We start from the raw sequence: 25,853 nt of genomic DNA, 5'->3' as shown, positions 1-25,853 counted from the left end.
AGCAGCATTATGTTATCAAGCAATGTGGTAAATTCTTACAGCAATGGGCCCCTGCTATGAATCATGTAACCACCAGAGCATGAGTGAGCCTAGACCAAGGCAGAAAAGCCACCCTGCTGAACCCAGCTCCAATTTCTGAATCCCAAGCAAATAAAGGGTTGTTGGTTTAAGCCACAAGAAGGAAGGGAGGACCAGGATGGGGAATGCTGTGGTATGGACAAGAAACTATCCCTGCACCCCAGCACTCTACATATGTAGGACAGTGGGTGAAGAAAGAACAATGCTGTTTCATTTCCACAGAATTTTTAAAGTTCAATCATCTAGTTCAGAGTCAGCAAGCACTCAATAAACATTAAGAATTGATGCTACTAATCCCAAGTAATTTAGTATAAAGCATGGCAGGCAGAGGGGAGTATAATGGGTTACATGGGAATAATGACCAACTTCGGAGTTTTTTGCAGTAATTCAATACCCTGTTACACAAGTGCCTGTGCACGAAGCAATTCAAATCTCCACAGAGTGTGGAAAAGTCTACTACTCTCAAGACTATTGGGTATATATCACAGGAGCATTAAAAATGTTCACATTATTTGGCATATTGGTATGTTGTTATGACCATCAACACCACTTTTGGAAACATATCCTGCGTTAGACAGCGAGCTCTTTTTGTTTACCCAGCTCCCTCTCTCTTCCATTAATAATAACCCCCTTCTTTGTAGGATACTTTGTCTCCCCACAGTCCCATCTTGTGGGTCTAATGGGGACTGCCAACCGTAACTCTCCTTTGGCTGGCATCAGGCCAATCTGGGTTCTCTCCAGGGTTTTCTCAAATTGGAACTGAGTACAAAGAGTCAGTTTCTTGATGACGAGAGGTTTTGAAGGTACCAGCAGCCAGGTACCCCTGTGTGCTGGGCCCTATGATTTTTTAATTTATTTTTTATTGGGCCCTGTGATTTAATGATGAGTAAATCATATCTGAGCCAAAGGGCTCTGATAGCCTGAGAGATATTTCTTTCCAAAACACCTAAATGTCAAAATGGGCTGGTTAAAATAAATTATAGTAATGTATGTAATGGATTTACTGAACAGCCATTAAAACAGTGCCAAAGAAGAATGTACAGATATGACAGGAGAAAAAACACATCCCATAAGTATATACTGTACTCTAAACTGTGCAGATACATTACATGCACCCTTGTGTGTCGAATCTTTTACATATTTCTTCAAAAGCACATGTAATAGAAGATCCCATTTTTGCATGAGCATATATGCATGAAAAGGTCACAGCCAAGTGTTTCTTAGAGACTTCCCCAACTCCGACCCCAACTCACAGAGGTAATAAGCCTCTGTTCTGGGCGTGGCAGACAGGGTGGTGAGTGGTGAGTCACCGTGGTTCTGGGCTGTACGGCTGAACATCCTGGGTTCACATCTATATAGTTGTGACTGGAAGATTTTTACTAATAAATTCCCTCATGGTAGCAGCAAAATCTGTGCTAAAATTCAGGGACTATGCCATCCCTCTGCCACACTTTTTCTTGTCCTTGACATTCCTACCTATAGGACTCTTCTTTCCAGAATATTCTCCTTGATCACACACACCTGCAGGAGCCCCTAGAGACAACATCTACCCTCGAAGGGTATCTCTCATCAGTAACACAGCCAACCCAAACCAGAACCCCTTCGACACTGCACAAGATAACGTCTCCCGATAGCCTCCTTTATCAAAAGTCCTCCCCTAACCTTCAAAATCCATTCTCCTCATAATAAAAAACCAGAAGCCATTCTTCTGCTTTGCTGCTCTTGTCCCCTTCTGTTACACTGATAACCAAGTCTCCCAACTTCATCAGCAAATACTGCTTCATAACACTGTCTCTCCACGCACACCTGAAAACGGCAGCCTTTTTATTTTATAGTCAGCCAATCAGAACTCACTGATGCATCCTCTTCCTGAGGTTTAAACCCCATTGCTTAATATTTTAAAAAGATGGTCTTCTGAGAATAAGTTTAAAGAGCTGAAGATGAACAGGTTGCTCAGACATAAAAGACATAAAATAATTTTATTTTAGAACCTTTTAAAGAAAATCCATACCAGCTTCCAGATGAGTGTCAAGTTGCACTCACCGCTCTTAAATAGGCAAGCAGGACACAGTACAAACATTTAGAGTCACAGTGAAAATGGGTCACCTGCAGCCTACTACTTCTTTACCGTTAAGCCAATAGCATAAGGGAAGAATTTATTTAGCACAGGAAGTGCTGCAAAATCAGACTTACCCAGACATCAGTAGAAAGAGCCCAAGAAGGATGTCACCAAAAATGGGACATTTATCCAGGCTTTGTAATTCAGCTGAGAGATATCAAGAAGAAAGGCAAATGATATGTTCATTGCTTATTTTAAAAAAGATGTACAGATTTGAGAAGTGATTTCCTTAAGAATGCTGTCTGGGTTACTAGTCTGGATTATAAATCGCACTAGACCCTGAAGCCTCCTTAATAAAAAAGAAGTTGAAAATAAACAAATGGTTAGTTTGAGGTATGTGAATTTCTGAAACTCTCTTGGGAAGAAAGTTTTATTACCATTATTACTGAACTGTTTTTAGTCTCTGACATCAAAGCATAGATGTTAACCCTGGGGTTCTGAAACCCGAATAACCCATAAATGAAATGCCACATATTAACATTAGTCTGTTTGTCAAGTTTTAGCCAACTTACTTGTGATTCCGTGAATAAAGAGAGATATGGGGGTGGGAACAGGGAGAATCAGAAGACCTAGGTTCAAGTTCACCTCCACCATTTATAGATGATATCAAGCAAACTGATCTAACTTGTCCCGCCTCAGTTTACTTAACTGAGGGTTCAAGGATAAAATATGTAAGTAAAGCCCTTTACAAACCCCAAAGTACTATTCTAATATTACAGTACTGGCTCCAGAATGCCTACATTTCTCAAACTACTGGATAGTCACAGAACTTTGCGGTTGAAAGGTAATCCCATTACAGGGATGATAACAATGAGAAAACTAAGGCCCAGAAAGTCTTAAGAGCCTAGTGAATAGACAACATTTGTAAACTGGTGGGAGGTTGGGAAGAGGTTCTAGTTTTTCCACCATTGAAATATGCATTTTAAAGGATGGTTCAAAACAAAGCTATCCTAGGAACTAAAACAAATCTCTCCCCAGCAATACATATATTTCTTCTGCTTTACTTTGCTTTTGTAAACTTTACTCCTGTAACTTACAAGTTAAACAAACTTTTCATCAGAAAGATAAAAAATAAAGCCATCGGCTTCCCTGGTGGCGCAGTGGTTGAGAGTCCGCCTGCCGATGCAGGGGACGCGGTTCGTGCCCCGGTCCCTGAAGATCCCACATGCCGCGGAGCGTCTGGGCCCGTGAGCCATGGCTGCTGAGCCTGCGCATCCGGAGCCTGTGCTCTGCAACGGGAGAGGCCCCAACAGTGAGAGGCCCACGTACCAAAAAAATAATAAAAATAAAAAAAAATAAAACCATCTCCCTGACTATGAGACTCACAGCCTACTTGTAACCCAACCCAGAAAAAAATCTTTACAATTGGGTTAGAAATGTCTAATGGAAACATCGACATAACATGAACCTCCAGCTATGCTGGCAGACATCATTATAATATGGATTACAGTTCTAGCAGCCCAGGGATACTGATTTTAATGTAGAATTAATCAGCAACTCAGAGGGGGGTGCTGCTTAAAAATGAACAATTTAATCGAGAAAATTCCACTGTCTTTAGATTTGTGCCCTCAATCACCCACTATGGCACCAAATAAATTGTGTGTGGTTAAAGAGACGAAATGTGCTTTTCTACAGGCTGTTATGGGAAGCAGAAAAAGGCTGACTATGAATCAGTTATGTTTTAGTTCCACGATGGACATAAATTATGATAATTTAGACATTCTGGTGGTTAAACCAAAAAAGCAGGAAAACCATGGCTCCCAAGTCCCAGTAAAAGTTAAGTTTGTGGTATCACAGCTGAAAGACAGGGTCATGAAAAGTGACCTTAAATTTATTTCTGGACTTTCCTGCCTCCACTAAAATCGATGACACTATTTCCCATCTCTTATTGTCAAATCACAACAATCCGGAAGCCTGGACCGAATTCACTTGGCAGGTAACAGGAGCAACCCTAAGAGGAAGTCCTGAAGGATGTCAGATACCATATTTCCTTCACTCCCACATACTTTTCATCTTAATACCTCCAGGATATATTTACGATGAGTTCTGACTGACACTCACCAAGCATTCTGGCTGACACAAATTTTGCAAAAACTGGCATACTCCAAGGGAAGGTCCCTTGTGAGATCTTCAGTAGCTTAGATGAGTAAAACAGTCAGACTACCACTATAATGAACATCTCTCGGTGGCTCATAAATTCTTTCATTCCCAGCAATCAAAAAGCAGCTGTTAAAATCCTGGAATCTTCCTAGTAGCAGATCTTAAATACCTCCAAGCTGGCCAGGGAAGCTTCCCAACTGCTTTCTTCTCCTTCCCCTCCCCCATCCCAGGAGTGCCAGGCTGGCAGGAATAACGATGACCCAGGAAGGAAAGAAAAAAAAAGGGGGAGGGAGGGAGGGAAGGAGGGAGGGAGAGGGAGAGGGAGAGGGAGAGGGAGAGGGAGAGGGAGAGGGAGAGGGGGAGAGAGAGAGAGAGAGAGAGGGAGAGAGAGAGGGAGAGAGGGAGAGAGGGAGGGAGGGAGGGAGGGAGGGAGGGAGAGAGAGAGAGAGAGAGTAGCGGATCTGGTGAAAGCAGAGATGCAGACTCCCTTCATTTCCACTACGCATAAATACCAACTCTCTGTACCAACTCACCAGGTTTCTCCTTTCCTCTCCTATCCCCATCCCCCTCCAAACACATTAACTTCTGCAGTCTGATGGTGTGGCATTTGGAGTTAATGACCTCAGCAGTCCTAAGGCCATTCCTCAGAGATTTTTAACCAGTCACTTCCTTTCCATGCCAGAGCTCGAGGCCCATCCCACGGGAAGATTCAGCTTCCTTTTACCTTGTAACCTGCCCAGACGGCGATGCTCCTAGGGTCAAGTTCAAGATGAAGGTGCCCTCCTAACCTCCCGGAGTTGACTCAAGCAGGGAACAGCGCTACAGAGACGAGTCCCACCCCTCAAGACACGGGGATCTGGGGCTGCCAACAGTGGACTGGAGGGGGTTGGGAGGGGTAGACTGTCGCCGAGCCCGGCGTCCTCCGAAGCCCTGGCCGCGGCGCCGTATTTCTACCTGGCCACCGCCGCATTTCCTCCCGGAGCCTTACACAATAAGTGAAGTAAGTTTTGAGAAGGCCGGTCCAGAGACATTTCTGTCTGCAAACTCGGCACACAATGCCTTGGGGCTTCCTTCCTCGCCAGCCGTTCCGGAAAGCTGCCGCGCCAAAGCGGGGAGCCCGTCACACCCACAGCGCTGCGCGCCCGCACCCCAAAGTCCGGCAGGAAAAACGTGCGCCCTGACATAAGTCCCCCCAAAGAAGTGAGCACTCTTCAGTCTCCAAGAACGGGGGGGATACACAATCTTGAAACAATTCTCACTCTCCCTAAAGATCTAATCCTAGCTCCCCCCCACCCCCAAAAAAAGAACGTGGATATACTCATCGCAGTGTTCTTGGAAGCGAAGCAATACTTTCAGCCCAGAGTGGGGCAATATGACTCCCTCCGAGGCTTAAGTTCACCCGTCAACTTCGCGACCCACGCTCACCTCCGGGGGCGTCCCGGACCCCGCGGTGCCAGGTGCGCTTCTTCCTCGCCTCCCCCAACCCCAGGTACCAGGCGCAGCCCAGGCCCTTGCCAAGCCCGAAGGCAACAGAGGAGGCGGGAAAGGGGGCGCGGAGAGGCGCCGGGAGGAGGTGGTCCAGAAACTCGAGCGTGCAGTCGCGCGTTCCCGGCGCCCCCGAACCCCAGCTCCGCCCGGGGCCGACTCGGTCTGGCGCGGAGCTGAGGCGAAGGGAAGGTACCGATTCTCCAGAGCCGCCAGGACCGAGGCCCGAGGCGCCCAACAAGTTCGTGCCTATCCCCGGAAAGCTCCCGGGTGTGCCCTGCGAAGGGGGGGCAGGGAGCCTCCAGAAACTTTCCCACATGCCTTTCCACTCTCCCATCACCCTCTCCTCCTCCCGAGACCCCCGCTCCCCTCTGCACCGCAGCAGCTGGCGCTGCCCGGGACGCGCGGAGGCCGGCGGCGGCGCCAGGGCGGCGGGAGTTACCTACCGGGAAAGTTTCCAGCCCCTCGGTGCTGTTCCCCACCGCTAGGGCCGGGCCTCGGGGCGCGGCCAGCTCTGCGCTCCGCGGCTGCCTCTCCGCCAGCTCCCAAAGCGGCCGCTGCTCCCGCAGCTGCCACAGCTCAGGCTGCGCTCCGGCCCGTCCCCCCGCCTCGCACGGCCCACACCGGGGCCTCATTGGCAGCGCGAATCCCCGCCCTTGCGCGTGTTCCCGAAGGCACCTTCCTCTCGCGCGCCCGCCCGGGCCGCGCCTCCCGCGCCCCTCCCCGCCCAGGCTTGCGGCGGCTCCCGAGACCCACTGGGGCCCGGCGCGTGAACTTTCTGCGGGGTGCCCAGCTTCCCCCTTGGGGGCTAGTCCCCCGAGGCTGCGCTTGGTTCCCTGCAGGATTGGACCCAAGATGGGCAATAGTCCATCTTTTTTTCAACCTCTAAAAAAATCAGTGAAGTGGCCTGGCCTCCCCTCCTTGCTGCATTTTGAAAAGAGCCGAGGAGGACATATGGGAGCAATTAACCAAGATGAAGTTTTGGTGGATGTTTTAGGGTGACTTGTGTGGCTTTCTTGAATTTTCTCTGCCTCACTTAACTACATACACACTCACTCACTTTCTTGGGCAAGAATGAGCTACGGCAGATGTAAGGTGTAAAGGGCACCTCGCCTGCTGTGTCTTTTTCTTTCCCGAACGCGAATTAGGGAGGTTTGGGGACCGGTGATTGCCTCGAGCGTCCCCGGGGCCGGGTCCCAACAGCCTCCTCCAGCCGCTCGGGGCTGGCCCTGTGTTGTCTGTGCTACAAACTTGGAGGGCAAACGTCATGCTTATATCGGCGGGAGGAGGGAGGTATGGAGGTAGGAGAAACACAAAGATGCTATTATTGTTTCGGTCGGTAGCAGTAAATTAAATTCCCGAGTTCCCAAAATGTTTTGTTATCCCCCAGCAGAGCAAAAGCCGGGGTAGGGCCTATGGATTCAGGAATCCTGGATTCCCAGGCAGGCAATTCAGGCTGGGGGGCGCAGCCTCCTCCACACCCGAAGGCTTTTAGACCAGCCTTGTTCACGGAGGGATCAACTAGGACTGTTGCTGTCTTGTGTGGCCTTCGGGAATCATGCACGGGTCACCCCAATGGTGTGTCTAGAGCAGGGAATACAGAAGTTGCTATAAATGGATTTATTGGCAACCCCTAACCTTGCTGTGGCAAATCCGCCTTTAAAGACAACTGTGTTTTAAACGAGTCCCCACATAAAAACTTCAACCTCACGCAGAGCTTCCCAATATAAAGATACCCGGTGAGAGGAGCGTCCATATTTAAAGTTCCGGTGAAAAGGGACAGGAAGTAAAATGCCACACAATCTCTTTACATAAATAAAAGATGACTGAAACTTGCTGGCTTTTTCACCCACAGTTTCAAAGGCCTGATTATTACTGTGCTGATATTTGAACAGTAAACGTATCAGCAGGTTTGAAGTCTTCCTGAAACAAAGCAGGATATGAATATTTAAATAAAATATAAACTGACTAAATCAGAAGAGCAGTTGACTTATTTCTTCACTCTGAAATGTCCCATTGCTGAAAATTATGGTAATCTGTTTTAATTTCTCTTGAAATGCACAAAAGTTACCAGTCTTTCAACAACAGATGAAAAAGCAGGACAGCAACCTCAGTAATAAAAGGATGACACAAATTAAAGGAAAAAAAAAAAAAACTCCACACTAGTCTAACTAATCTTAAATATTAAGATATAAAAGAAACAATCCTAGGGAAATAGACTGGTACAGTTCCCTGCCTCCCACTTCGACTTCATTATAATAGGTGAAATGTATAAATGGATGAAATTTACAATTTGTATCACATTTTTCTGCCTTTGGCTCTTCTAAGTTATATTCTCCAAGTTTTTGATGAAATTGCTCTGTTAAATTGGGTTTTGAAGACAATGAAATTCATTTTTTTCCCTCTATCCTCCAAGCTCCCTAAGTAGCAAGTAGAAAATCACATAAAGTAAATATGCTAATTACCGGCATCATCTTTAAATTATTTCTAGTTGAAAATTTTTTGTCTTTATAGCTTCAGAAGTCACAGTCATTAAAGAAGTAACTTCATCGCTGCCTAGTTAGGAGTGTTTAACATTCTAAACAGGCATACAGCTAGCAATCTGAAATTTGTACACAGAAGGGCCCTGTCTCCCCTTCTTCCTGTAGTGTTTATATAATCCAAACTACCTATGTTATTAGGTAGTTATAATTAACTATGTTATTATGCACAGTCTGATCTCCACCTTTAAACAGTTAACATTACATACAGTATGTCATACTAAGAACATCAAAGTTGTGTTAAGCTGTGAGTGAAAAGGGTACATTTTATAGAAAACAAGGCCAAAAACACAGAGTAATAAAAATTCATGGGTGAGGAAAAAAAAGGGAGATCCATTAAGACCAAGTCTGCAAGAAAAATTTATGAACATTTTGTAAGCAACTAAGTAAGTGTAGTATTAGTGGAACACAGGTTCAAAAAATGAATTTTAATGATTTTTAAAAATCTGCTTTTCCCTTAAAAAAATAAAAGATGTTTTTGGTTAGTTGTTAGGTGAGGGCTTGAGTTTTAGGGGGAGGGGAAGGCAAGAATCACCTCTTGCTTTTCTTACAGTATTTCTGCTTACCCTATCCAATTTAAAAAGCTCACTCATTACATTTCTGTTAATTCCAGTCAAAAAAAATTAAAAGAAATATAGATCACATGAATGTTATATGTTGAACATGTTCACCAAGCATACATACAATATACTGGATTCTATTTTTAAATTTTCTGTCAGTTTGCCAGCAGTGTAGCTTTTCTCAGCAGAGTGAAAGGAAACAGCAAATAAACTGGTTATTTTACCCTACAATTTATTACCCAGGGTAATAGGCTGAGGAAGGCGTGAGAAAAGAATGTGCCTTGTGAGTGTTAGTACGCTATTTTCCCTTGCTCAGATTCTTAAGTACTTCTATTTTAAAGCAAGACTAAGTTAGGATCATAGCCAGTGTTTATTATGGTATGTGTAGTATAGAAGACATAGTGAGAAGTGAAATGTTTAAAACAGTATAGTACAGACTGCCAACAAACACATGAAAGAATGCTCAACATCACTAGTCATTGGAGAAATGCAAATCAAAACTACAATGAGGTATCACCTCACACCACTTAGAATGGGCATCATCAGAAAATCTACAAACGACAAATGCTGGAGAGGGTGTGGAGAAAAGGGAGCCCTCCTGCACTGTTGCTGGGAATGTAATCGATACAGCCACTATGGAGAACAGTATGGAGGTTCCTTTAAAAGCGAAAAATAGAACTACCATACAACCCAGCAATCCCACTACTGGGCATAAACCCTGAGAAAACCATAATTCAGAGTCATGTGCCACAATATTCACTGCAGCTGTATTTACAATAGCCAGGACATGGAAGCAACCTAAGTGTCCATGAATGGATAAAGAAGATGTGGCACATGTATACAATGGAATATTACTCAGCCATAAAAAGAAACGAAATTGAGTTATTTGTAGTGAGGTGGATGGACCTAGAGTCTGTCATACAGAGTGAAGTAAGTCAGAAAGAGAAAAACAAATACCGTATGCTAACACATATATACGGAATCTAAAGGGAAAAAAAATGGTTCTGAAGATCCTAGGAGCAGGACAGGAATAAAGATGCAGACCATAGAGAATGGACTTAAGGACACAGGGAGGAGGAAGGGTAAGTTGGGACGAAGTGAGAGAGTGGCATGGACTTATATATACACTACCAAATGTAAATAGATAGCTAGTGGGAAGCAGCCGCATAGCACAGGGAGATCAGCTCAGTGCTTTGTGACCACCTAGAGGGGTGGGATAGGGAGGGTGGGAGGGAGACGCAAGAGGGACGAGATACGGGGATATATATATATATATATATATATATCTGATTCACTTTGTTATAAAGCAGAAACTAACACACCATTGTAAAGCAATTATACTCCAATAAAGATGTTAAAAAAATAAAAAATAAAACAGTATAGTAATTAAATGCAAAAACTGAGACAGGACTTTAAAAAAATGAAGGCAAGGTAGGCAATCCAGACTCAAAATAATTCAGCCCACAAACAGTTTGCCTACTTTGGAGTGTTTTTTAATGTTTACAGAATTCATTCTGCTTTGATCCATTCATTCCTCCTTTCCCTTTTAACGTTTTGGAGAGGAAACTAATTTTTTAAAACCTGGGGAATAATGAAATAAGTTGGGTTATATTTAGAAATCAGTTGGGAAAAACAAAGGAATTACATACCCTTACACAGTTCCTGTGTGTGTGACAATCCAAGGTCACACACATATACCAACGAATGGTCAGATGTGGGCTAATGGCAGACATCCATCCAGGGATATCAAAAGCCATACTTGTACACAGTTATTCAGGCAGTTAAATTAAAAGAGTTGTCTAACTTGACATACAAACCCCTCTGCAGGTCTTGCACATGGCCTGCCAATATTGTAGAAGCTCATCGCATAGTGGCTAGGCCGTGAATTATTTAAACTGATAAGGAATCCGCTGAGGGAAGAAAGCAGGGAGATAGATTCAGGGGTTCACATTTCCTTATTGGAATATGGGAGTAACTAAAATCCTGGGAGAATCTGGTTTAAGATGGCATGCCTCTGACTAACATTTAAAATATAGATTTAGTCCAATATTCTGATGGTGAAATGGTCTGTTGAGGAAAGAGAAATTTCCTGTGTTCAGGAAGGGTAAGGTAATGCAATCAGGTAATAATCCTTCCAATAAATGTTGTTGAGTCTGGTTAAGATGGCTTAAAAAGAAAGGAGAAATGTGCTGTTAAGTTTGAGTATAACAAATGCATTTTACTATTCCCCACCTTGTGAGGGGTGCCTTCCTTCTTCTCAGCAAGTTATATGAAATTCCGGACATTACAGTCATAATATCTAGACTCCAGTTCTGACTTTGGCGGTTATTGTTTGTGATTCCTGGAAATTCACTTAGTTTTTTTGAGCCTCCGATCCCTCAACTGTGAAATAAGGAGGGTAGCATGGAATCTCTGCCTCACAGATTTGGTGGGAAGATTAAATGAAATAAGGTGAAAAGCACTTAATAAATTAGAAAGTGCTCTACAAAAGCTAATTTTTATTTAATAAACAATAAGCTATGTTTTCCCTCCCCATTACCTGGGACCACTTTGTTTGGAATAACAACCTAGAGACTTGATCAGGGCAGCCCAGAGGGCCCTCGTTTGCCAAATGTGAGAGGAAGAGTGCCTTAACAATGATTCAGAAGTAGATAATAACTCCAATCAAGCCCTCAGAGGCTCATCTGGGGGTAAATTGGCAGTTCTTGTCTCAAACAGTAGTAGTCAGGGGCCATTTTCATTATTCTTCTGTGTTAGTGATAAGGAAGAAAAATTGTAGTATATATACAATACAGGTGGACCTCACTTTATGCAAATCAACATATGGAAATTCTTAACTACACAATATACTGATTAAAAGGAAACGTTTCTTCTTTAAAAATTCTTGCTGAGATTCTTTCCAAGTGCCACTACCATCTTATTTACATTATTAATAACTAATAATCATCCTTTCAATTCTGTGAAATAGTACTGATACACTAAGGAGATTATGAGCTTGAACCCATATAAACATTTTTTGTAACACCAAGCACTAGTCAAAACTCCTTTGCAGTTGCATATTTATTTGAAGAAATATAAATCAGACACTAGCACCTACCACAAGATTTGGTTTAAAGGGCAAACAGTGAACAGGAGGCATAAATATGGAGAGTCTAGACTAACCGGAAAGTACGGTTTTGTTTAAAAATCAGTGAACAGGAGGCATAAATATGGAGGCATAAATATGGAGAGTCTAGACTAACCGGAAAGTACGGTTTTGTTTAAAAATCAGTTTGCTGTTTCCCCTTTGATGATCAAAAATCCTAACGCAGAAATGGATGAGGAAAATTGATTCTATTGATGATGATGATAATCAATTTCCTAGAACAGAGAGAGGTTTCTCTACTAAAGGGCAATGTAGGATAGACAGAGACAACTTCCAAGCCAAAATGTTCATACAGCAAGATTCCTCCATTTAGAAAACTATCTTTTAAACTAGTCTTGGTATTTAATACAATAATTAGAAGTTCTATCTAAAACAGTCTATTAAAAATCTTTAAAGTTGGGGCAGAAATGTTTAAATCTACACTTTTGCACTCTAGATCTTTCGTGTGTGTCATGTCTAAATGTTTCAATCGCTTTAACGGGAATCATGTCTGCCTAAGAGAAAATAGGGCATGATGTAATTATCACTGGGCTTCATTAGAGAAGTCACCCCTTACCTAGAGCATTTGTTCTAAAAACCAGCTACTTAGTAAAGATTGATTTGACTACCTAGTGAGCTGTAGCTAAAGCCCTGTTACCTTTCAGTGAATTCAAAGCTCTTCTAGCTTTCACAGCTAATCTATTGCCTCTCACTCTTCAAGGTTTTCTGTGCCTTTGAAAAGACCACCTGAAGGGAAAGAGATTACTGATACAATTACAATAGGAACAGGTTAAAACAAGACATCAGGAACCCAAAAGAAGACAGCAATCACTGGGGGTTAAAATTAGATGATGTCCTCTTAGGCTCTTCATCTTCTTTCTAATTCTCCACACCCTCACTCTGTCCCCAAGAGCCAACCAGAATGTTAGAGGCCTAAATTTTGTTAACAAAGAATTGGTACTTGCAATTTAAAAAAAAAAAAAACTGTCCTAATATTTATCTGGGAATCTATATTTAACTTATTCAAAATAGGGTGGCATTTGGAGAAACTGGATCACTCATACATCGCTGGTGGAAATATAAAATAATACAGCCACTCTGGGAAATGATTGAGCAGTTACTTTTAAAAACAAACAAACAACAACCAAAAAAACCCTAAATATGCAACTACTATATGACCCAGCAATTACACTCCTGGACATTTATCCCAGTGAAATGAAGACTTGTGTTCACACGAAAACCTATACACAAATGTTCATAGCAACTTTATTTGTAATAGCCAAAAAGTAGAAACAACCCAGAGATCCGGCAACAGACAGTCAGTCAAACAAACTGGTTCATGCATGCCATGGAATACTTACTCAGCAGTAAAATGGAATGAACTATTGGTGCACACAACTTGGATGAATCTGCAGGGGATTATGCTGAATGAAAAAAAGCCAATTCTAAAAGGTTACATACTGCATGATCCACTTATATAACATTCTTGAAATGACAAAATTATAGAAATGGAGGACAGATTATTGGTTGCGAGGAGTCAGTGTTGGTGCAAGGTGGAGGGAGAGCAGAGTGGCTATAAAAGGACAACAGAAGAGATCCTTGGAGTGATGGAAATGTTGCTGTTTCTTGACCATGTCGATGTCAATATCCTTGTGGTACTGTTCTATAGTTTTGCAAGATATTACTATTTGGGATAAACTGGGTAAAGGGGACAGGAAAGCTCTATATTAGTTCTTACAATTGCATGTGTTGGAAAAAGTGATCCCAAGACAAAAAGTTTAATTTTAAAAAATCAGACGGCAAAAAAAAAAAATACTCAGGAAGATGAAAACCAAAATAATAATAGAAAAAAACTGTCATTAAACAAAAGGTCCTGTGTATCATCACTCAGAATGACAAACGTATCAAAAGCAAAGACAGTCTCAACATGTTGATTAAAACATAACATCCAGAGGCCCTTGAGAAGAGTGATCTGTACAATAAATAATGCTGATGGCCAAATGGCAGAGTTGTTTAAAGTCTGGTCATAGTGAATCTGACAGCTTTTCCCAACTAGAATGTGAGCTCCATAAGGACAAGGAATATGTTGCGTTATTGAATGAATATAAGTTGTGCATTTTTTCCCAGTTATCTATTGCTGTGTACTAAACCATCCCAAACTCAGTGTCTTTGTATAATAGAAATCTAGGGTTTGCCTGGGCTCAGCTAGGCAGTTCTCACTCAGGTTGCGGTCAGAATGTGGCGCTGGTGGGGTCTGGAGCCTGGACTAAGAAGACCCAGAAGAGCTGGGGCTCCTTAGGCATCTCTCTATCCGTCTCCACGTGGTTTCTCCACATGGTGGCCCCAGCATAGCCAGACCTCTTACATGGTAGCTGAGGGCTCGCAGCACAAGTTCCCAAGAGCATCTGTGGAAGGTGCGTGGCCTTTTCTAACCCAGACTCAGAAGTCACACAGCAACCTTTATGGCTCTTGTTGAGAGTGGCCATAGTGTAATAAAAAGGCCTTGGGCTTCAGAGACAGGCAGACCTGCATTCACAGCCCAGTTCCCCCTTCTTGGCAAAGTGATTTAACCTCTTTGTAACCCAAGGTGAAACTGTTTTCTTAATAACTGGCATCAGAATTCACCTTTAGAAGGTATTCACTGGGAAAACATTTATTGGGTCAGGAGGTAAGAACTTTGGACCTCAGTGTAAGTTGAGAGGCAAGGCATTACAGACAAGGGCTAGACAGCTCTGAGTGTGACAAGGAGAGGAATCTGTGTTTGCTTCTGAGGAGAGGAGGTAAGAGGAAACTGCAAGATAGCAAAAGGTGCAAAGCAATGTGTACGACTAACCACCCCTCCCCACTGCCCTGAGAAGTTCCCTTCAACGGAGAGGCTAAAGGACATTATAAAAATGATAGAACGTCTATTACTAAACTGAAGATTGTTTACAGTCACGTGTGCTTCTGTGTGTCCTTCTGTGCCATTCTCCCCTCCCTCTGCAGCTGACATACGAATTATACTTTAATGACAATGTATTCACTTTTCAATGTAATGGCACAAAGTAGATATTCAATAAATAGTAACAGGTATTATAGCTATTGATCAAAAATTCAAATTTTACATGTCTTAATAAAAGTGACTAACTATTCTTGATATACCAGTTAAAGCCATCAGAGAAAATTAAGCTTAAAAAGGCTTAACCAATAATAGTGTGTTATTGGCTCACTTAAGTGGCAAGGCCACAGGTAGAGTAAGCCTCAGAACTGGATGATCCGTCAACTCAACAAGGTCATCAGAGATTGATTTTCTTTCCACCCTCTGCTCAGCTATGTACCATGTGACCTCCATCCTTCATCTTAAAGCCAATTCCCCTTGGCAGTGGAACGTGGCTGCCAACTGCAACTGAGCTGTGTTTCCCTGTTTGCATCTAGTAGGAGAGAACACACATTCTTGTCCCAACATTATAAGCAAGAGTCCTGAAAGTCACCTTTATTGGACCGTCTGAGGTCTAGTGTCCGCTTCTAAATCAGTGACTGTGGACAGGGGCAGGGATGTACTGATTGGCCTGAGTCAGTCGTGGCCTATCTCTGGTGTGATATCTCTGGTGTTAGAAGAGGAGGTGGTTAGTTTGCCTCGAAGCATGTGGGCAATGCCAGGAAAGGGTAAGTTCCCCAAAGAATATCAGATTAGGGAGAAGCAAACAAAAAAATATCTACCACAACTGGCAAATATGGATTACAGGCAAAAATCCTCCAGATTATGCACTATATGGGGGGAAATAATCAAGGGGAGCTTTGGTGATTAAAAAACAAGTTATATGGTTTTTTTTAACCACAATTTAAAAGAAAAAGCTGGGAATCACAGATATAACAAGAAAAAAAAAAACAAAGGGAAGAGAAAAGGATAACGGATTGAAAATGAAAACAGAAGTATTGGAAAGAAAAAACAGAGGCAAAGATAACTTAATTGTAAGAGTCTTGGCTCAAGAAGAAGCTAATAGGTTTGTTTTTTCCTTGAACACAAATGACACAGAGGCCTAATATAAGTTTTATGAGAGTCATCAGCAAAATGGAACAGAAAAGAAAAGAACAGGAACAACTTGAAATAAATCTCACCTAAAAAAGGTGGGAGGGCTTCCCTGGTGGCACAGTGGTTGAGAGTCCGCCTGCCGATGCAGGGGACACGGGTTCGTGCCCCGGTCCAGGAGGATCCCACATGCCACAGAGCGGCTGGGCCCGTGAGCCATGGCCGCTGAGCCTGCGCGTCCGGAGTCTGTGCTCCGCAACGGGAGAGGCCACAGCAGTGAGAGGCCCACGTACCGCAAAAAAAAAAAAAAAAAAAAAAGATGGGAACAAATACTAAATAAGGGATGGATACAAGTAAAGAAGCATCTGAAACCCAATTATCTAATGGCAAAATTTATGCAACCTTTTTCCCTTTTAATGTATAAATTCTTTGAATACTACAAATGGAATAAATATAGTTAACAATAAATACTGAAATTGTATAATATTTGCATGAGTGTCCTGTGGCTGCTGCCACGAATTACCACAAACCTGGGGGCTTCTAACAACAGAAATTTACTTTCTCACAGTTCTGGAGGCCAGAAGTTTAAAGTCAAGGTGTCAGCAGGACAGTGCTCTCTGCTCCCTCCAAAAGCTCTGGGAAAGAATGCTTACTTACCTCTTCCAGCTTTTTTTTTTTTTTTTTTTTTGCCGTACGCAGGCCTCTCACTGTTGTGGCCTCTCCCGCTGCGGAGCACAGGCTCCAGATGCACAGGCTCAGCGGCCATGGCTCACGAGCCCAGCCGCTCTGCGGCATGTGGGATCTTCCCAGACCGGGGCACGAACCCGTGTCCCCTGCATCGGCAGGCGAACTCTCAACCACTGCGCCACCAGGGAAGCCCTCTTCCAGCTTTTGATGGCGCCAAGCATTTCTCGGCTGTGGCTGCATAACTTCAGCCTCTGCCCTCACCTCTGCATGGCCTTCTCCTCTGTGTCTGGGTCTTCTCCTCTTCTGTCTCAAATCTCTCTCAGCCTTTCTTTCATAGGAACTCTTGCCATTGGATTTAGGGCCCCTACCTACATAATCCAGGATGATCTAATCCCAATATCCTTAATTTAATCATATCCACAGAGACCCTTTTTCCCAATAAGGTGATATTCCCAAGTTCCAGGCATTTGGACCTGGACCTATCTATTTGGAGGGCCGCCCCTCAACCTACTACAATATTTGTTAAAACAGAAAAATAAGCTAACCAAATTGTATAAAGATCCTAAGACTAGATTTAAATTTTCAAATCAATTATATTTGCTAATAAAATGCTTATTTTTTTCTGCTTAATACAAGTAATTTATTTTATTAAATTAATGCACATATGTGTAGTCATCTAGAAATTTGTATCATTGTAGTTAAAGACATGCAGAGCAATTAGGTTAATGACAAATGGGTGAAATCCATTTCCATTAGTAATTTTTTAAAATGCAACAAAAGGGGACTTCCCTGATGGTCCAGCAGTTAAAACTCCGCACACCCAATGCGGGGGCCCCGGGTTCAATCCCTGGTCAGGGAACTAGATCCTGCATGCTGCAGCTAAAGATCCCACATGCCGCAACTTCCCGCATATTGCAACAAAGATGCTGCGTGCCACAACTAAGATCCAGAGCAGCCAAATAAATAAATAAATATTTTTGAAGGCTTTGGGGAGCCATCGTACACACACTACCTTAATAAAATATATATTTGAATTATAAAACTCAGCTTATAAGTCAGGGTCTAGTCAGGAAAATAGAAACCAAGCTAGGTATTTCAAAGAGAGGGCATTTCATATAGGAAACTATATTGCTGGGAGAGCTGAAATGTCAAAAAGGGAGAGGTAGGTAACCCTGAGATCAGTAGGACAGAAAGACAGAAAGCAAGTGGGAAAACGAAGAGGAGGGGGCAGCACTATAATAGCACAGGACTGCACTTCTTACTGCGTCACTGGGAGCGCTAAACGGGATGCTGGGAACACCAGGGACAGGGCAGCCAGAGATGAAGTCACTTCTAGAGATACTGCCAGAAACAGAAAGAAAGAGACTTATGACTTCTCCCCTCTTTTCCTCTAATGCCTTCTAATTCTCTGCTGACACCTTCTACTGGCAGAACTTAACAGGAAGCCAGCTAGAAATGAGGCCTGGGAAATGCAGTTTCCAGGCTCTTAGCCCCAACATTTCAAAGCAGATTATAGGAGGGCTGATATAGAGCTCAGAGACAGCAAGTAAATAGCAGATCCAGTGATTTGGAAAAGCAAGTGTATTTCTACATTGCTGATAACACTGTGAGTCAGAACACAGCTAGAAATAAGAAACTCTTCATACTCATTGACTAAACAGTGCCACTTAGGGGAACATGACTGAAAGAAATAACTCAAAGGCAAAAAAGAAATAAAAACTTTGTACCAAGATGTTGAAAGTGGCACATTTATAACAGCAAAACCACGAAAACAGCCCATATACTCAACAGTAGGGAGATGATTAAGCAAACTGTGGTAAATGGATGTAATAAAATACTCTAACGGTTAAAAAAAAAGAACCCATGTATTTCAAATAAGTATGAAAATGTTCACATGAAGTGAATTTAAGGAAAAAAAGTAGAACTTTTAGAACTGTATGTGTACTATAATAATTACAATTGTGTAAAAATGTACAAAAGCATATAAACAAAGATCAGGGGAGATGAAGTAATGCAACTAGTTTAGAGCTTAATGCTTCTTAGGCTTCTTTTCTTCTATAAAGTTGCTTAAGTTCTTAATTTAAAAAGAAAAGTAAGCGAGTCTTTAATTGTATATTTAGATTCCAAACCAAATGAAAATTATGTGTTTCATGTTAAGCTGCTTTGAAGAAAAAACCAACAACACACACACACACACACACACACACACACACACACACACACAATACAACCTGGCTAACCATTCCCACCATAGCACTTTTTACAACTCTGGCATGAGTCACTGCCATGGCCCGAGGCCAGTGTCCAATTGGTCTAGAGATTTTATTTTACAACCTGAGAAGACTGGCTCTCTCCCAGTGCCTCTGGTCTCCTGCCCTGAGCTGAGCCTTTCTTCTTGTTGCTATACTTCACGTATTTTACTACAGGCTAGGAACTGCTAAAGTTAACTAAAGCAATGAATAAAGATAACAGGGTGGGTAAAAAACAAAACAACAAAAACCAAAACAAACAAACAAAAAACCCATTAGCCTGTTAATGACTATTCGGATTTTTGTAAATATTTCTTGCTTCAAAATGGTCTGTTCTCCCCTGCCGCTGCCCCATCCTCTGCACAGACTGAAGTGCCTTATACCCTGCCTGAAACAAAACTCCCTAAACCCACAGGGCAGAAAGGCCACACCTTTGATTCACCCCTCCCCTAGCCCATGTTGCTTCTCAGAACCTTGATATGCCAAGTACTTTGCACTCATGAACTCTGCCTCATTAACAGGCTCATACAGATGCTTGTCACAGCTGCCTCGTGACAACTGGGAGTCTGAGAGTATGTGGTTACAACAGGGAAAGTATGACAGCATAACTGCCTCCTGCAGGGACCTGCTGGCAGATTGCCCAAGAGACCTTGGCCATCCCCTGGGTTGGCTCTCTGTGTGGTTGATTAAGCAGTTAGAGGCCTTCCAGGAGAAACAAGCGCCCAACTCGATTAGCTTGTCATTTTTGCCTTTTGTGATGACTTGAGAATCATCTTCCAAACGGTGTCTAGATTCCTGTTCCAGTTTCTCCACCTACCATCTGTGCGACCCTAGGTAAGTTATCTCAGCCTCCATGCCTTGGTTTCCTAATGTATAGAATGGGAGAAATAACAGGAAATAGCAGTAGCTGCTTCATAGTTTTGCTGCAAAGATCAGGGACAATGCCCTTAAGGCCTAATGGAGGATACTGCTAGTTTTCTACCCAAGCTCCATTCTACTTTTCTTTTTTATTAACAGAAACACAGTTTTGTTTGAGGTGGCAATGTGCCCAGCTAAAAATACTCTGTCCACAGACTCTCTTACAGCTATGGTGACCATCTGATTCTGTTCTACAGGGAGGGGCTTCCAAGAAAAAGACAGTTTCTGATTTAAAAAAAAAAAAAAAAGGGACAGAGCCAGTTGGCATGTGTATTTTGCTCTTTGTCCTTCCTTTTTCTTTCTGTATAGAATGGGGATACCTGGAGGAAAAGCTGCCATCTTGGAACTAAGAGAACAAAAGCTACGTGCTAAGAATGGTAAATCAGGAAGCTAGGAGGAACCTGAGCTCTCTCTGATTTTCTCAAGCTGCTGTACCAGGAGTGGGCTACCTACTTCCTAACTTCTTGTTAGATGAGAAAAATGAACTTCATTTGGCTAACCATTGGGGTCGGGTTTCTGTTATATGCAGCTGAGTGCTATCCTGACCTAAGCACTATCCTGACCTAAGCACTCAGCATACTGCCTGCCAATAGTAATACCTTAATACAGGTTACTTTTCATTTTTCTGTAAAGCGTCATGATTATAAGTCACCTGTCATGGCAATGAGCACTAAGAGAGTTTCACAGTTATTGCTCTGGAATTTAGTTATGGTAAATAGTGCATAAAGTTATCCCTTGTCAACTATGACTAGTAAAACATTCTCATTATTCAGAGACACTGGCTGTAATAACATTTGTTAAAATAGAATTTGACATTGTACTGTTGTTTTTTAAATTGCTGCTAGGTTATATTCAGCTAGTCGTCTGAGGAGATGATTTTACTGATAAATCTAGAAAATTTATGAGGGGGAAGGGAATAGGACATTGAAAAAAAATTTTTTCCCTCTTGGTTAATCTTTCTTTTTTTTTTTTAACAAATTTATTTATTTATTTATTTTTGGCTGAGTTGGGTCTTTGTTGCTGTGCAAGGGCTTTCTCTAGTTGCGGCGAGCAGGAGCTGCTCTTCCTTGCAGTGCGCAGGCTTCTCATTGCGGTGGCTTCTCTTGTTGCGGAGCAAGGGCTCTAGCCATGCGGGCTTCAGTAGTTGCAGCACACGGGCTCAGTCATTTTGGCTTGTGAGCTCTACAGTGCAGACTCAGTAGTTGTGGCGCACAGGCTTAGCTGCTCCATGGCATGTGGGATCTTCCCGGACCAGGGCTTGAACTCGTGTCCTCCTGCACTGGCAGGCAGATTCTTAACCACTGTGCCACCAGGGAAGTCTTTTTTTAAATTTAATTTTACTTTTTTTTTTATACAGCAGGTTCTTATTAGTTATCCATTTTATACACATTAGTGTATATATGTCAATCCCAATCTCCCAATTCATCCCACCACCACCACCCTGCTCCCGCCACTTTCCCCCCTTGGTGTCCATATGTTTGTTCTCTATATCTGTGTCTCAATTATTGCCCTGCAAACCAGTTTATCTGTACCATTTTTCTAGGTTCCACATATATGCATTAATATACAATATTTGTTTTTCTCTTTCTGACTTACTTCACTCTGTATGACAGTCTCTAAGTTCATCCACATCTCTACAAATGATCCAATTTCATTCCTTTTTATGGCTGAGTAATATTCCATTGTATATATGTACCACATCTTCTTTATCCATTCATCTGTTGATGGACACTTAGGTTGCTTCCACCTCCTGGCTATCGTAAATAGAGCTGCAATGAACATTGTAGTACATGACTCTTTTTGAATTATGGTTTTCTCAGGGTATATGCCCAGTAGTGGGATTGCTGGGTCATATGGTAATTCTATTTTTAGTTCTTTAAGGAACCTCCATACTGTTCTCCATAGTGGCTGTATCAATTTACATTCCCACCAACAGTGCAAGAGGGTTCCCTTTTCTCCACACCCTCTCCAGCATTTGTTGTTTGTAGATTTTCTGATGATGCCCATGCTAACTGGTGTGAGGTGATACCTCATTGTAGTTTTGATTTGCATTTCTCTAATAATTAGTGATGTTGAGCAGTTTTTCATGTGCTTCTTGGCCATCTGTATGTCTTCTTTGGAGAAATGTCTGTTTAGGTCTTCTGCCCATTTTTGGATTGGGTTGTTTGTTTTGTTAATATTGAGCTGAATGAGCTGTTTATATATTTTGGAGATTAATCCTTTGTCCATTGATTTGTTTGCAAGTATTTTCTCCCATTCTGAGGGTCGTCTTTTTGTCTCGTTTGTAGTTTCCTTTGCTTTGCAAAAGCTTTGAAGTTTCATTAGGTCCCATTTATTTATTTGTGTTTTTATTTCCATTACTCTAGGAGGTGGATCAAAAAAGATCTTGCTGCGATTCTTGTTAAAGAGTGTCCTTCCTATGTTTTCCTCTAAGACTTTTATAGTGTCCGGTCTTACATTTAGGTCTCTAATCCATTTTGAGTTTATTTTTGTGTATGGTGTTAGGGAGTGTTCTAATTTCATTCTTTTACATGTAGCTGTCCAGTTTTCCCAGCACCACTTATTTAAGAGGCTGTCTTTTCTCCATTGTATATCCTTGCCTCCTTTGTCATAGATTAGTTGACCATAGGTATGTGGGTGTATCTCTGGGCTTTCTATCCTGTTCCATTGATCTATATTTCTGTTTTTGTGCCAGTACCATGTTTTCTTGATTACTGTAGCTTTTTAGTATAGTCTGAAGTCACGGAGTCTGATTCCTCCAGCTCCGTTTTTTTCCCTCAAGACCGCTTTGGCTATTCAGGGTCTTTTGTGTCTCCAAACAAATTTTAAGATTTTTTTGTTCTAGTTCTGTAAAAAGAAAAATGCCATTGGTAATTTGATAGGGATTGCATTGAATCTGTAGATTGCTTTTGGTAGTATAGTCATTTTCACAATATTGATTCTTCCAATCCAAGAACATGGTATATCTCTCCATCTGTTTGTATCATCTTTAATTTCTTTCATCAGTATTTTATAGTTTTCTACATACAGGTCTTTTGTCTCCCTGGGTAGGTTTATTCCTAGGTATTTTATTCTTTTTGTTGCAATGGTAAATGGGAGTGTTTCCTTAATTTCTCTTTCAGATTTTTCATCATTAGTGTATAGGAATGCAAGAGATTTCTGTGCATTAATTTTATATCCTGCAACTTTACCAAATTCATTGATTAGCTCTAGTAGTTTTCTGGTGGCATCTTTACGATTATCTATGTATAGTATCATGTCATCTGCAAACAGTGACAGTTTTACTTCTTCTTTTCCAGGACACTGAAATATTTTGATGAACATTTATTTTGTTTGGTGGAAAGAAATGTTCATTTCCAAGAGATGCTTGCTTTATTTTCATTTATGAATATAGTAGATTAGTTTCTTTGCAACTCAAGAGCATTTTAATGCTTTCTAAGTAAGACTGGTGGTGGGGGTAGGGAGAAGAGAATGTTGTTGATTCATCCAAGAGTAAATCTGAAATTTACTTAAAAGCTCTAGGAGATTTGTCAAGACTTTCTGAAGGGTTAGTATATGACACCATAAATAGCTTGCCCTCATATCTCTGCTTCATCAAGCTCCTCTACTTGGACTGAGATATGGAGTCACTCCCAACATCAGAAAAGCTATTTCTAGCTTCTGTCTGGAAATATAACTTCACCATGTTGACCAGGGTGAAATCAAAGAAACTATCAGATGTCTCCTCAATCCACTAATTAAATTGCAGTCCTCTTTTCTCCATTTTTATACTTTCTTGTTCAAGTAGAGGAAAGCAACAGGATAGGTTGGGTTATGCTACAGTCACAATATTAAAATCTCAGTGGCTGAAGATATCAAAATTTGTTCTTTGTTCATTCTCTTCAGCCTTCATGGGTCAGCAGGACACTCTTCTCATTACAGTCATTGAACCCAAGCTGAGAGAAACCACCACCTTGAATGTTGCCAGTCATCACATCAAAGGAAAAAACCTTGTACTGGCAGTTTCAAATATGTATCACTTTTGCTCACAGCTCAATAGCTAGAACCAGTCCCATGGCCCCAGGCAACCAAAAGTGGACCTTGAAGGGCAATCCTACCATGTACTGAAAAGGGAAGCACCAACAAGAGTTGGCAAATTGCACTGACATTAGAGAAACAGCATCACTGAATGCCTGGTATATACCAGCTGTGTGTCACAGCACTTGTGTTACCTAATTCTCAAAACAAATTTTGATATTAACTTTAATTTTCAGATGAGAAATCTGAGGCTTACACAGGTCAAGTAATTTGTCCAAGAGTCCCATCAAATATGTAGATTTGATTTCAGTTTCATCTGATTCCAGAATCTGAGCTTTTTCTATTATTTCCCCAAGCCTCCTAGTATAACATGTTCAGCTGCTCACAACCTCACAACCTTGAGGGTTCGAGTGGAATAGCGGGGTAGGGAATGGAGAGAAGGGTAGGGTTTATTGTTAAGAAATACTTTTCTCCACAAAGCCAAATGGTCCATATTTCTGTGGCCTCATTAGTACCACGAGGGACCAAACAAAGTAACCTAACCAAGGATCTGAAATTGAACCCACCAGAACAGAAACAAAAAATGACTAAAACGAGATTGTGGAAAAGGAGATACTAAGGATGCCAAGTGAATCAGTGCCATCAAATTGAGAGGCAGCATCATGCTATTTCTTTTCCTCAAAAACCTTCAAGGGATGCCTTCAGAATGCCTCGCATTACCCAGGGTGAAGTCCCATTTTTTTTTTTTTTTTTTGCGGTACGCTGGCCTCTCACTGCTGTGGCCTCTCCCGTTGCGGAGCACAGGCTCCGGACGCGCAGGCTCAGCGGCCATGGCTCTCGGGCCCAGCCGCTCCGCGGCATGTGGGATCTTCCCGGACCAGGACACGAACCCGTGTCGCCTGCATTGGCAGGCGGACTCTCAACCACTGCGCCACCAGGGAAGCCCTGAAGCCCCATTTTTTTAAGGAGCTCTCTTGGCTGTTCCATAATTCTCAACCTTAATCCATAAGATTATTTACAATTTTGGGAAGTTCATTAAAAGCATTATGTATATATCAATATTATTGCTCTGAATATACGAATGCTGACAGGGATTCACATTTTGACTTGAAGTATGTACTCAAGCATGCCTGCGATACGGATTCTATCTAGAAGTCTCAGGCAAAGCACGGTTGTGTACCATAGAACTGCTTCTACGAGGGATGTAATTTTCAGTAAGGAGAGAATGATCCTTTAAGCTTTTAAAATGGTTTTTTCACTGTGACTCATTTCTACTCCATTGTTAATGGTTAAGACCTTAAGTATTCAACAAAAGTTGAAGATGTGGATATGATATAGCTAGATTTTGATTTCTCTAAGTACACACTAAAAAAAACCCTCTAAACTTGAAGCCATATAATTCCTCCTGTTGTGAAGACTGTACCTAAAAATGCTTGTGATGTTATATTACACGTAAAAGGCAGTCCTTACACTTTTACAACACCATTGGTTCTAGAGCTGCTGGGCAGCCAGTTCTCACCAGCTTCAATATAGCAACCTGGAGTGCTTGCACGGGTCAATGCCCCAGCTCACCTCTGATTAGGCCTTTTTTTTTTTTTTTTTTTTTTTTTTTTTTTGCGGTACGCGGGCCTCTCACTGTTGTGGCCTCTCCCGTTGCGGAGCACAGGCTCCGGACGCACAGGCCCAGCAGCCATAGCTCACGCGGCTGCTCCGCGGCATGTGGGATCTTCCCAGACCACGGCACGAACCCGTGTCCCCTGCATTGGCAGGCAGACCCTCAACCACTGCGCCACCAGGGAAGCCCTAATTAGGTCTATTTTAGCAACACTTGTGTGTGTTATAGATTACAGATGATCCCCACCCCGCCCCCGCCTCTCAATTTTTCTTTAGTATTACTTTTATAACACTTTTATGACAAAATGGTTTTTTTAATTTGAAAAGTGCATTTACAGTAAGAGATCAAATAC

At 42.1% G+C, this 25,853-nt stretch overlaps 1 protein-coding gene across 2 annotated transcripts in view; it reads right to left on the bottom strand.

The window, feature by feature from the left end:
* TANC1 (tetratricopeptide repeat, ankyrin repeat and coiled-coil containing 1) overlaps window positions 1-6,323 on the bottom strand; it is a 229,334-nt gene extending 223,011 nt beyond the window's left edge. For both annotated transcript variants that reach the window (XM_082841889.1, XM_082841890.1), the window contains exon 1: window positions 6,229-6,323. The gene's annotated coding sequence lies outside the window, so the exon portion shown is untranslated. The remainder of the gene's footprint in view (window positions 1-6,228) is intronic.
* Window positions 6,324-25,853: the final 19,530 nt, after the last annotated feature.

Source organism: Leucopleurus acutus (genome assembly GCF_964270905.1).
Source record: "Leucopleurus acutus genome assembly, chromosome: 6".
Classification (NCBI taxonomy): domain Eukaryota; kingdom Metazoa; phylum Chordata; class Mammalia; order Artiodactyla; family Delphinidae; genus Leucopleurus; species Leucopleurus acutus.
The sequence above is the reverse complement of the archived record's forward strand: the minus strand, read 5'-3'. Positions and strand labels throughout refer to the sequence as shown.